This window comes from Pteronotus mesoamericanus, unplaced genomic scaffold (genome assembly GCF_021234165.1).
Source record: "Pteronotus mesoamericanus isolate MK-2021 breed Mesoamerican mustached bat unplaced genomic scaffold, CSHL_Meso_final contig_25, whole genome shotgun sequence".
Classification (NCBI taxonomy): domain Eukaryota; kingdom Metazoa; phylum Chordata; class Mammalia; order Chiroptera; family Mormoopidae; genus Pteronotus; species Pteronotus mesoamericanus.
This window is the reverse complement of record NW_026555105.1, coordinates 8758521-8772354: the sequence shown is the minus strand read 5'-3', so window position 1 is coordinate 8772354 and position 13834 is coordinate 8758521. Positions and strand designations below refer to the sequence as shown.

General features: G+C 34.3%; 1 protein-coding gene across 6 annotated transcripts in view; it reads left to right on the top strand.

The window, feature by feature from the left end:
* The window catches only part of NCOA3 (nuclear receptor coactivator 3), a 109366-nt gene that overhangs the window by 60320 nt on the left and 35212 nt on the right, over positions 1 to 13834 (top strand). For 5 of the 6 annotated variants that reach the window (XM_054573637.1, XM_054573635.1, XM_054573634.1 and 2 more), the window contains exon 2: positions 1998 to 2079. The exons of the other annotated variant lie outside the window; for it this stretch is intronic. The gene's annotated coding sequence lies outside the window, so the exon portion shown is untranslated. The remainder of the gene's footprint in view (positions 1 to 1997; positions 2080 to 13834) is intronic. 6 annotated transcript variants of the gene reach the window in all.

The following is a 13834-nucleotide window of genomic DNA, read 5'->3' as shown; positions in this document are numbered from 1 at the left end:
GGTCAGTTGTTAGGGTACTTAGGTACATTCTGAATCAATTTATTTTCTCTCCACTCCTCTCGTTCTCCAGGCACTTGTCCACCCCAGGACCCTCCCCAACCCCTCATATAAAGGACTGTCAACAAAGAAGCATTTCTGAAGTAAAACTCGATTTAAAACCAGGGCCAGAAAACTTTCGATTTCCATTACAGAAGTTTGGCTTACCTTTACTTTCCCCCCTTCATCTTTTAATTAAATTGGATATTAGAAAAATTAAAGTCATAAAACATTGAATTTATTTAAAAACTAATGATTGTGTTTTTCCTATTTTTCATGGTGCTTGGAAATTCTTTTAAAGATTTTTATTTATTTATTTTTAGAGGGGAAGAGAGGGAGAAAGGGAGAGAAACACTGATGTGAGAGAGAAACTTTGATTGGTTGCCTCTTGTAAGCGCCTTGACTGGGGAGTGAACCTGCAACCCAGGCATGTGCCCTGACTGGGAATCGAAGTGGCGACCTTTCATTTTGCAGGACAGTGCTCAACCAACTGAGCCAACCCTGGTCAGGGTGGAAATTCTTATATGTCAAGTAGTCTTTTGTTTGGCTGATAATATTTTTAATTTACTGAACATTTATATATTAGGTACTAATAAAGAATGTAACCATTCTCATTCAGTCTTTACAAGAGCCTTCTGAGGTGTGATTCCCATTTTAAGATGAGAACTCTAAATCTCTAAGGAGTCTTAAGTTGACTTAGGGGTACCTAGCAAGTTAAATAAAAGAATTGAGTCTAGATCGGGTGGACTCCAAAGCTTCCGCTCTTTATCCATTATGCTAACAACTAGTTATACTATTGTGGATGGGAAGTTGTAGTCCAAGAAACAGCTTATTTTTGGCATATATCTCAATTATAAGCACGAGGTTATACTGTGATTATAAATAGACATATTAGTAGACATATCAGCTGTTTATAACTAATTGCATGGCACTGATAGACTACCTGGATTTTCCTCTTTTCCATTTGTCTGCCACATATGATGTGCTTTCTACCCCCAGTCCCTAATTTTTTTACCTTTAATATGGGTTGCAAAAGTATAAGACCTGTCACATCATACAGCTATATTGTGGTGGTTGGAATTTGCCATGGCTCTGACATGTTTATTACTTGGAACTTGTGAATGTCTTATTTTTTTCCTTCTACTTCTTCCCAACAGACCTGCCGATTCCATCATAAATGCTGTTAACTTTAGGGCTTAGTTGTAGTTATTGTCTTGCTATAGAAGCTACTAGAGTTAGTAATAGATTGTTGCTTTATGTCACATTTGGAAATTCATAAGATGAAGGTGAACATTTTTATGGGCTAAATTTGTTGTACTAGAGCCACTTCCACATTTCCTTAAGTGCAAAAGTCTACCATTTAGATATTAGTGTATCTTATTGCAGATTAATTTGAAGAACTTCCCCTCATTTCCTTGTCTTTCATTTAAAAATATTTCTTGTTGGTGACTTAAGTGTAGCCTTTCCTACAGGGGGTAAAAATCCACTTTTTTTTTCTTACTTGCTTACCGTCTCCATCCATCCATCCATCCTATGGGTATTTAAGCATTAGCTTGTGCCATAAGGATATTAATATTGTCTTTAATTGTTATTTGTCAAACATTCCTTTCAGACAGATGGGGGTGTCCCAAGTTCAGATTACCCATCTGGTTTGATCATATTTCAGGGCTTGGAGCTGGTTTCCTCCATCCCACTTTGTGTGATCCATTTTTGCAAACTGTGACAAAACATAATGTATATGCCATGCTTGAGTTTTTAAGCAGAAGCAGTAATATATGGCAAAATAAGGCATCAGCTCACATTTCTAGAAGAGGCTTCTTACTTGACAGCTTTTTTTTGTTTGTTTCATATGTCTAGGGAAGGAAAAATGGGAAAAGTTATTTTGTGTGTGACTGATAATACTAATATTAAGGAAGGGCAATGAAATTCAACACCCCCCCTTTTTTTTTTTAAATCTTCAGGATCAAAATACTTGCTGAACAGTGGAGTCAGAGACCGATAAAAATAAACTCCTACTTGAACATCATTTGACTGGTTAGCCAGGTAATTCAGGGTTTTTTTGTTTTGTTTTGTTTTTTGTTTTTCCCCTGACTTCACCCTCTGAAGATACTGTCCTCTTTAATTTATGATTTAATCTTAAATGTGTTTTATATTTCATGGATTTCTCTTTAATGATAATACTAGTTGAATGAATGCAAAGTATTGGAATGAGTAAATATATGTATATGTGTATGTATATATTAACACACAGGAACATAACTTTTGTGGGGAGGAGGGGAACTGTATGCTACAGTTTAATATGAGACGCTACCCTTCTGCTCATTTTGTCTTTATGGGAATATTTTGATGGCATTAGTCAATATCTGAATTAGTCCCACCTATTTTTACCTTGCGAAGACTAGTTTTCCCAGATTGCTTCTGTTGGCATATAACATTTCATCTAACTTCTTTCCTAAATTGTATTATTGCATCAGAATAGAAAAATTAGTATAGAAAACATCAGATAGCTGAGAAAGTAATAAGGCTTTGCCTAGCTATCTAAATTTTTGTTAGAATACCGTCATTCTCTAGACTGGAAATCTGAGTCTTTGAATCCCACTCCGCTTTGATACATTTAGTAAACAGACCTTATGTGGTTTTCTATTTTTTTGTCTCCAGTATTTGTTCCACTTTCTGTTATTAATCTTTGCTTCTTAGGCCAAGACTCCATAATTTCATGCTTATTTTCATCCAAATGTCCCTTTCCTGCTCCTTATCTACTGTTTCTACCCACTTGAAATGTGTGTGGGCATAAGGATTGATAATAAATCAGTAGAACAGAACAAAACGCAGAAAGAGATCCTGATGTTGAGTTACCAAAGCAGTGCAATGGAAGAAGGAGTCTTTCCACCAGTAGCCCTGGAATGGAATATCCGTCCTTAAGAAATTGATCCTCAGTGCTTTCTTCACACTGTACACAAAGCTGAAAAAAAAATGGATCACAGACTTAAATATGAAGTTAAAACCATAAAACTTCTACAAGAAAACACAGGAGAAAATCAGGTAGCCACTGGTCTGCTTTAAGTCAGTAACCACAGTTTTTGTCTTTTCTTGAATTTCATATAAATGTTATTTCCCATATACATCTATTATACCTTTAATTATTCCACAGTTCTTGGATGTTTTGTTCTTTTTCTTTTTTCTCTTTGGATTTCAGTTCTGGAAATTTTTATTAGTATATCTTCAAGCTTGTGTTCTTTTTCCCTCAGCTCTGTCTAGGTAGCTGATGAGCCCACTAAAGGCATTCTTCATTTCTGTTAGTGGTTTTGATTTCTAATATTGCCATTTACTTCTTTCTTACTTTCCATCATTCTGCTTATATTACCCCTCTGTTCTTGCATGTTGTCCACTTTTTCCATGAGAGTGCTTAGCATATTAATCATAGTTAAAATTGCACATCTTTCCTGTTTACTAGCAAACTTGGGGAGCTTCTTTGCATATATCATCAGAATCTGTTGCGATTTTTTTTTTTTTTTTTTTTTAGTGTTCATGATTTCTCATTTAAGAATGTACATGGCCATGTAAAAACTTGTACATAAATGTTCATAGTAACGTTTGTAATGGGCAAAAATGGAAACAACTTAAATACCAACAGATGAATAGATAAACAAAATGATATATCCATACAATAAAGTATTATTTGGAAATAAAAAGAAATGAAGTAATGATATATGCTACAACATGGGTGGACTAGAAAGAATTATGCTTAGCGAAAGAAGCCAGTCACAAAGTCCTAGATACTATATGATTCCATTTGTATGAACTGACGAGAATAGGTAAATCCATAGAGACAGAAAGTAGATTAGTGGTTGCCTAAGGTAGGAGTAGGGAAAAGATTGTGTGAGTTTGGGAGGGAATTGAGAGAGTTAGGGGAGAGACAGCTAAAGGGGTACTGGGTTTCTTTTTGGGATAATGAAAATGTTCTAAAATTGATTGTTACAGTTGTAAATGGACAGTTGTACAATTCTGAATATACTAAACACCATTGAATTGCATACTTTAAGTTTATGGTAAGTGAATTATATCTCAATAAAGCTGTTTAAGAATATAGTGGTTGTATTGAGAAATAGTAAGAGCTCTAGGACGCTATAAGGAAATTTTATGGAAAAATACTGTTACCTTTCACATTGCACTGACATAAGAAGATTTGCTATCACCAACATTCCTGGGTTTAAAAAATAATATGTTAAGTGAACTCACCTCAATTTTTCAAAAACTTCACTCAGTCTTTGTTATAGTAGGCAGCCTGTAATTATTTAATGTTAATTCCAGCATAGTATATTTTTCATGTGTTAAAGTTTATATTGAAAAGAAGTTAGTCTTAAAATATAAATTACAAGTCGTACCTAGATCTGTCTGCACTTTTCTGTTGTCCAATAAAAGGTGAGATACTTATGGGCATTGTTCAGCAGAATGTTTAGAAATCAGTTTTTGCTCTCAAACATATAATAGTAATTTAAAAAAATTACCAAGATAGCCATAATTTTTGTGGATCTGCTGTTAGGGTTAATGAAGTGCTATGGTTACAAGTGGAAAAGCCAAAGTTATTTTACTTGAGGTAATCAGACCACACTTAGTCCTTCTCCTCCTTTTTTTTCTTCCTCTTAGGTTTTAAATTTATAAAAGTCTCCTTCTATGGAAAGAAGACTGGTGACTAGTGATTCTATATTTAAAATTAGAGGTAACTGGTGCTGTGATGATTTAGAGGAGAATATTAATGCATTAATAATTTTAAGAGCTAAAATATTTTGACTTTAATGTTGATCAAACCGCAGTTTACTTTAAAAATATATATTTTTAGCAGAGTCACATAAAAAGATGCTTTTAACAGAAAATTCCTATTGATAGTTGTATTTTTATTAAAGTCAAAGGCTGAATGAAGGTTAAACTCGCCTGCTTTGATGATGGAGCTTTCAAAATATCTAGAGAAAACTTAAAGTTGTAAGATCCATCTTTGACATGAACAACAAGTGTCTAAACTGCTGTACTAATCCAATCACCATCTTTTCTGCTCTTGGTGAAAATGGATGGAGATAAAGTTTTAGTAATTGTTCATAGTTGGGTTCATTAAAAGGACAGTTTTATTGGACTTGGAAAATATAGACATAAAAATGGTCAGATTGGCAATAATATAGTTCTTGTAGTACTTAATTTTGTAACTTAATTAAGAAATACAGTTGGCCTAAATAAATATCAGCTCAATGATGTAAAAGTGAACTGCTATATAAATAGTCCAGTTTATTACAAATGGCCCTATCTCTCACGTGCCAAACTTTTAATTACTTTCTTATGATTCTGTGTGTGTTTCCAAAAGCTGTTTTACTAAGAATGTTTTTGAATCTGTGTAATATTTAACATATAAAGCCTGCATTATTATGAAGCTGATATTGAAAACCTCTAAACTTCTGACCTTGAGTAGGATTTGTTACGTATAACTATTACATGCTACTGGTGGATTCAAAATTGCCTTTTCTGGAACTCTGCTTTGTGAAAAATAGTATGTATTGGGCATGAGTGCATGACAGCTGACATTTATCAAGGATAACAGGAGCTTTACTCATTTTCACATTTTAGAGTAACTTTGAAAGCTTTGCATGTGCACATGTGGTCAACATATGTTTCCAAAGATTTAAATATATTTTTCATCATGTATCAGTGAAACTAAATATCAATCTTTAATGAGCTTCATTTATTAAACTTATACTATGTGAGTACACAAGCATGCTAAGTGAGTATACTTTGTGAGTACACAATCATCAGTTTAGGATATTCACTTCTGTAGAATTTTATCTCTTACAGTTTTAAAATTATAACAAGTAAAAATGTACCTAATGTATTCCAGGTAGCATTCTGATTACACAATGTGTGATTTGGCATTCTTTCATTCCCCTGCTATAAAATTTGACCCTAATGTACAAAACTGAGTTAGAGAAATTACTCTTTTCTAAATCAATTATTAGTATATTGCTTTTCTGTTTGAAAAGACTTTTATAGAGCTAGTTATTTTACTAGAGGATGACATGAAGAGAATTGGCATTGCATGATTTTTAGTATTGGTTCTTAGCTTTTTAAATTTTTTCTTTAAAATTAGATTGCAGTTTTATTCTTGAACTTTTAAATTATTATCACAAAGTTCTTCATGTGTTGGTGAACTTCTTAATTAAAATAATACCTTTTTATGGTTGGTATGGATTTCAAATGCTGCATCCCTTCGATATATTTATTGATATGCAGATCACATTCACTTGCTGCAAGGTAACAGGAGACATGCTTTGACTTCACAAGATAAATTGGCTGTGCACAGCTGTAATTCTCCTGTCTTTTCATTTTTAGACATGATTCAGTGTAGTATAAGTCCCTGGGAAGTAAGTTAATTTTTGAGTCTGAGAGTTTTTACTTGGGCTTTTGATAAACCTGTTTTGTGGTGTGAAAGTACTATGTAAATTGTGGCTGTTAAAATACTTCTCTCTAAATTCAACTTGAAATATAAGAAGCCCAAGGTCTATTCCTTTCTTTTCTTTTTTTTTTTTTTGGCAGTTGAAAAGGAAGCCATTTTATTAAGAATGATGAAGAGTGAAAGGAATTTTAAATTTAAGCTAGTTAAATTGCCAATGTCTTTATATTTTAAAAAATTGCAGAGCAATTAATTATGAATTTTAACATGAATTTTCAAAGCAGAAATTGTCCGTAATAACTTGTGACCCAAGTGCCCTTTGTACTAAGAAGCAGGGCTTCCATACATTATTTTGACTGAGAAATGCACAGTATCAGAGAGGTTTAAAGAAAATATTTGAAGTGTTTACATAGGAACACTTTAAGACCACTACCAAAACTTTATTTGTAGATCTTAGCATTTTAGAGAATTTAGTACTTTCCAAAAGACATCTTTTTAGCTCCCTCTTAGGTAACAAAGTTTAGATAATTTTCTTAAGTTATTCAGCTAGTATAGGAGTTAGAAAACACAAATACTGCAGTGTTTCCCAAATTTATCTGGATGGTAGACGTAGTTACTTTATAATTACAGAGACAGTTTTTTAAAAAGTAACCTTGATTCTTGAGGAAGCTATTATTTAAACCTACCATTTTTTGTTTTTTGTTTTTTTTTTTTGGCATATGGTTTTTAATTCTTATTTTTAATTTTTAATTGATTAGCGCGCGCGTGCGAGAGCGGGGGGGAGAGAGAGAGACAGGGAGGGAGAGGTATTGAGAGATCAGTTTGTTATTCCACTTATTTATGTATGTGTTCATTGACTGCTACTTGTGTGTGGCCTGAATGGAGATCAAACTTGGCAACCTTGGTGTATGGGGAAGATGCTCTAACCAACTGAGGACCCGGCCAGGGCCTGGTTTTTAATTCTTCAAGCAATTTCGTAAAGGTGATTGCATATCCATTTTAGAGAATTAGAAATTGAAGTTCAGAGATTTAAATTTGTTAATATTATCCTGGGGTTTATATAAACTCTGAAGTCTTTCTTTCCCATTCTTCACTGTGCTGCATTCTGATTGGATTCATCAGTTTTCTTAATGTGATTGTGTGTGTGTGTGTGTGTTGCATATTGTCTAGGAATTAGTCCTATTCTGAGTTTTCGTTCCAGATACAGGTTTAAGTATCCCATGTTAACCAAATCTATTCAGAATTTGGCTAGTTGATGCTCAGATAATGGGTAATACCATCTTTTTCTAATACTTTATAAAACCTGAATGCTTATAATTCATTGTTTTCACAACCGTTTATTTTGTTTTCATATTTTTTTACCAATTCTTTATCATTAAAAATCATAAACATTTATTTTAAACTTTCAGTTTCATTTTATTGGGTGGTGAGTTTACCTTCAGATAGTGATGAATTTCTTGGCCATTTTTCTCCATTCTGTTTTCAAATAAACTTGGGAATTTTAGTTTATGAATTTGCAGCTTGAGTGGGAAATGTATTGTTCCCATCTTTCTTTTAGTGCCCTCCCTGTATGCCCCTGGCATTTATATAACTCCATTTTTGTTGACTTTACCCATTTCTTCCATACCTTCAGTGTAGGTTTAGGATTTCATTCTGAAGGATTAATTGGCAATATCAGATATATACATGTACGTGACTCAGATCTTGTATGTATTACCCTTTCTTCAACTGTAGGTGACAGTTTTATATAATCAGTAACTAGTTATTAATAATTGCTTTTTTTCCACCTTCCTTTCAGGACCTCTTTGTTCAGTTTCTACCAATGAGTCTTGCTTTTGGTCCTGTTATCTTGTGCATGATTAGATTTCCTGACTCATCCTTTGCTAGTTTCTGGTCCTAGAGCTCCTTGGGTTCATGGAGTCATCAATTCGTTTCTGTGTGTTTGCTCAATGTTTTGGTCCAAAGACATATTTGTTATATTTGAGCATAGCTATAGCTTCCTCAATTAATAAAATAAAAAAAAAGCCATCATTGTATTTGGAGTAAGGGAGGGAGAGTGTGTTTGGTTGAAAGCAATAGTCCACTGTATCATTTTATCAGGAAGTCCTTTTTTCTTTTAATCTTACAACGTGGTTTATTTATACAGATGGCCCCTGACTTGGTACAACTTCAATTTTTTTTTTTTTTAACAACTTAAAATTTTTGATGTGAAAGTGATATGCATTGAGTAGAAATGTACTTTGAATTTTGAGTTTTGATCATTTCCTGGGCTAGTGATATGTGGTACGATACTCTCTCCCGATTCTGCACAGCCGCAGTGAGCCTCAGCTCCCAGGCGGCCACTCTGTCACAACAGTAAGTAACTGACACTCCACAGTATTCATTTTGTTAGAGGACTGTACCTTATAGGAGGCTAATTAATGTAATGATGTTTGATAGGTTAGGTATATTAAGTGCATTTTTGACTTAAGGTGTTTTCACTTTATAATGGGGTTATTTCAATTTATGATGGGTTTATTGGGACATAACCCCACTGTAAGTTGATGAGCAGCAGTATAGGTCTGCAGATAGTAGATACTGGAATGTTTATTAAATGAATGTGGAGGATCTTGGAAAAATAGCAATTTCAAACCTCAATCCCAACCTTAATCTAGTCCAGTGGTTCTCAAAGTGTGGTTTGTGGACCCTTGGGAGTCCCTGAGCAAACCCTTTGTGGGGTCCACACAGTTAAAACTTTTTGTAGTATGTTATTTGCCATTTTCATCCTGTTGATGTTTGCATTGATGGTGCAAAAGCAGTGGTGCATAAAACTGCTGGCACCTTAGCATGGATCAAGGCAGTGGCACCAAGGGACCATACTAGTAGTCATTACATTCTGCACTGCCATGCACCCACAGTTGAAGGAAAAACCCACTGATTTCTCACTTAGGGTTGTCCTTGATAAAGAGGAAAACGTGCTCATTTCATTAAATCTTGCCATTTGAGTACTATATTTTTAATATCTTGTCTAGTGAGAATGGAAAACATAGAAAGCCCGGAGTTCTGCCTACCAAAGTATAATGATTGTCTTGGGGAAAAGCACTTGGCAATTGGCTTGTGTATGGAACTGGCCACTTTCTTTACGGAATATCATTTTTATTTGAAAGAATGACTGAAAAATTACGGTTACTGAAACTATGGTTCTTAAAGTTAAGCAAGATGAACGTATCTCTTCAAGGAAAGCATCTGATAGTATTTGTTGACACTGAGAAAATTTGAGTATTCAGGTGAAAATGGTTTGTAAGTTTGAATCTGCCACCATGAGCATGACAGCTTCTCAGTACTCAGAAGACTTTGAGGCTGAGATAAGTGGTGATATTAATGCGAGTTTTTGATACTGTATAATGAAAATACCAATATTTGAAAATCTCCTTAATCAGTGAACCAGTATTATCCAGATGACAATGTTTGATTGTTACAAAATCATGCATGGGTGTAAGAGTGTCCTTCAGAGTGCAAGGTAGGTCATTATATTTTAATGTAACAACATGAAGGTTCATTAATAATGGTTCTAGATTTCACTTTGCAACTAACTTTTAAGAAAACACTACTTCTTGGGTTTTAACATAATATAAGGAAAATTATCTCTTTTTATTTGTAAAAGGCTGTTGATATTGAAAGATAGTATTACCCATTATCTGAGCATCAAATAGCCAAATTCTGAATAGATTTGGTTAACATGAGATACTTAAACCTGTATCCTTCCTTCTACAAGTACATGTCTCTGAGGCTGGCTTTCCTTCTTATGTTTTAACCAAAATACCATACTGAAACTGATTGAATGGAGAAACAAATATGAGAATTAGGATGTCCCTTATTCAGACATAAGATTTGTAAAAATGTAAAGCAGTGCCACCTTTCTCTCTGAATTGTTTTATTTCAGAAGTTGTTTTTCATAAAATTGCTTATTTTAACATATAGTGAGCTTATTATAAAATGAATTAGTGTTTCAGATGTTTCTTAAGTTTTAGTTTATAATGTGGTAAATATTGACAGATATAACCCAAGTAACAAAAGCTTTTGGGGTTCTCAACTTTTAAGAAGTAAAGGAATCCTGACATCAAAAAGGTTGAGAACTACTAAATTTGGTTGGAACTCTAGAAGCATTTGATGTAAACCTTTCACTGTGCTGTATGTATTTGTTGCCTCTAGCACATCCACTTCCTGCTATATAGCTGTCTCTGTTCTGCGCTGCTTAAACATGACGGGGACCTGAGAAAAACCAGTAGTGTGGCCAGTTTCAAAGACATGTAGTTTTGTCCTTACCCAGAATCTCTCTCTTTTAGTAGTAAGAACCAAATGACTGCAGATGGTTAGAACTTTGAATACCTGTATAACATTGTGTACTATGTTGGTATTCAGTTGTTCCTGGTTTTGAATTACAGACCAGGCATTACTTTTCAGTGGACCTTTTATATAGTACATTTTGTGATTCTGTAGTTGCTAGATCAGTGTTTCTCAACCAGTATGCTGCAGGAATTTTTAAAACTTGGAGTACGTGACTGTTTAGTCAGGGGCACTGACCTCTTTTCCCTTAAATTGTCAAATTAAAATAAAAATGACAACAGCCAACATAACAACAGCTGCCTGGTGTGAATGCCCTGTCTCGAACCATAAATATATAGATCTTACAATAGAATTGTATTTTACTGGTCATGTCACGTAATATGTTTGCATCTGATTGGTTAATTCTTGGTACCAGAAATCCTTGTATACAAATATAGACACTGGATTTTTTATCCTCATCTGAGGACTTTTTTTCCATGGTTTTTAGAGAGAGAGGGAAAAGGGAAGAGCGGGAAGTTGGGGGGGAAGGGGAGAAGGAGAGAGACAAAGTTATATCCTTGTGAGAGAGAAACATCAATTGGTTGCCTCCCGTATGTGCCCTGACTGGGGATCCAACTCGCAGCCTGGCTATGTGCCCTGACCAGGAATTGAACCTGCATGACCTTTCGGTCCATGGGATGAGACTCCAACCAACTGAGCCATGCTGGTCAGGGTGGCACCTCATTTTTTTTAAAAAGCCACTTCGGAGCAAAAAGAGTAGGTAATTATTATTTTTCCTTTTTTTGTAGATTAATCAAAATTATACCTTTTTTTTTTTGTCAAATCATCAAAATACATTTTTGGTGTGCTCTAGAATTTTAGTAATTAGTTTATGTGTGCCACGAGATGAAAAAGGTAGAAAATCGCTGTACTAGATTATTGATCTTGACTCTGGTTCATCGTCGGCTCATAGAAGGCGAAAACTTTTGTCTGTTTTGATCAGCTGTTCGTCCCAAGCACACGACATAGGGAATTCAATCTCCTTTGTCTATGTGGACAACACTCAATATGTTGAATAGTGACCGCTCTTTAAAATAAAAACAAACAAAATACTTTTTTCCAGTTTTATTGAGAAGTAATTGACATGTTATTGTGTAAGTTTAAGGTATATATCATGATGGTTTGATATACATATATTGTAAAATGATTACCACAGTAGATTCAGTTAACAACTATCATCTCATAAATATAATAAAAAGAACAAATTTTTTTTCTCTTTGTGATGAGAACTCTTAGGGTTTACTTTCTTAATATTCCTATATATCATACAGAAGTGTTAACTGTTATCACCATATGGCACATTACATTCCTGGTAACTAAGTGATCACTGTTAAGACATTTGCTCAAGTGGGTTTTGATTTTAACCAGTTTAGTTGTATAAATGATTTTGTAAGAGTTCATAATTAAATTTTTGCTTCAGATATTCTTTAGCAGTAATTATGTACCTCCAGTTTTATTTCCTAGACAGGCATAGGCAGGTTTTATGAAGTACAAAAGAAGCTCTTAAGAGCCATGAATCATGAAATTGACCTTTGAAAAGCAATGAAAACAAAAAAGCTGTGTTTTATTTTAAATTATTTGGGTGATGCTCTTTTTGTCCTATTTCTCAGTATTTTATATTCTTGCTTGTCGAAAATTTTGTCTGTGGAACAATCGCGACCTAGGGGCACAGATTTTTAGTTCTACTTGGTATAGTAGCTATATTTTGAAGGGGTACAGGGAGGCACTTGTTGAGGTTATTGTTTATTTTAGACTTTGATACTTTTTAACATTTCTACAGGTGGTACCCCACCCTCCAAGGGGTAAATGATGTTAAGGAGTGCTTTTTAATTTTTTTGACTGATATATATTCTCAGTCATTATTTGTATCATTGTCATCCTGAAACCAGTAATGACTTTTGGAGATATATTTGAAGAGAGAAATTCTGTTTCCAGGCATGTAATTTCTAGTGAGATGGAAACATTATTTTAAAAAGCATTCTTTTGAATTTATAGTTATTTAGGCTAGGAGTTATTTAGAGTTGCTTAAGAGTAACAAGCTGTGAGGTCAGAAAAAGTAAAAAAAAAAAAAAATAACAGTGGAAACAGCAAGAAATGAGCCACAAACTAACCTGCCGTAAAGATGATGACCCATTCAGGAAGTCTTATGAGTCAGACTTGCCGTGTCCGCCTTGCTAGAGTTAGAGACCATCTGCTCTAACTCTTTTGCTTTTAGAGGAGGAAATCTAGCTAAGATGTGTTTTTCATTTGATACATTTTACTCTTTCTCTTCCACCCTCAGTATCTTTTCTTTGAAAAATTAATTCAAAGTGCTTTAACCAGTTTAACATTTCCACATTGTTAATTTTTGTAATGTTCATGTCACAAGTAAACCCTTTGTAGCTTCTTCATGATTTTGATATTGGTGGACAGGGCTAATTTCAGTACTGTCAGGGTAGTGTCTTGTTACTCTTTAAGATTTTTACTCTGCAAGCCCTCCAGTGTAGGAATAGCTGTTTCCCAGTTGACCCATGGTTACTATTCTCTGTATCATTTCATTCTTGGTTAGTGCTTGCTTAGTGCCGGGTTTCTATAGCAGTTCTGCTGCTCTCTGCCATTTGATTACCAGGTGGCTAATGTCTATAGCTCTTAAGTTTTGACGTTTTCTCTAATGTCTTCTCTGAGGCAAATAGAACCCGTTCTCTCCTAATCCTTCTCTCTATCTGCCTCAGAGAAGTGACCACCTCCTTCACATCTTTATTGCTTGTTAATTACATTTACATCAGATTTTATTTGTACACTCTGTACACTCACTCCCTAACTTCTCACTGCTTATTTTAATGTAGTGCTTTACTACTTACCTCAAGGGGGCTAAAAACTTTGTTCTTCTTTTTCTCTGTGACTTACTTCTGTTTTCATTATGTGTTAAGGGACAACCTTAGGTATAAACAGTACTTTTGGGGTAGACATATTTATGTCTGTCAAAGAAAAATTAAACCACAAATCTAGATGTAAAAAGAG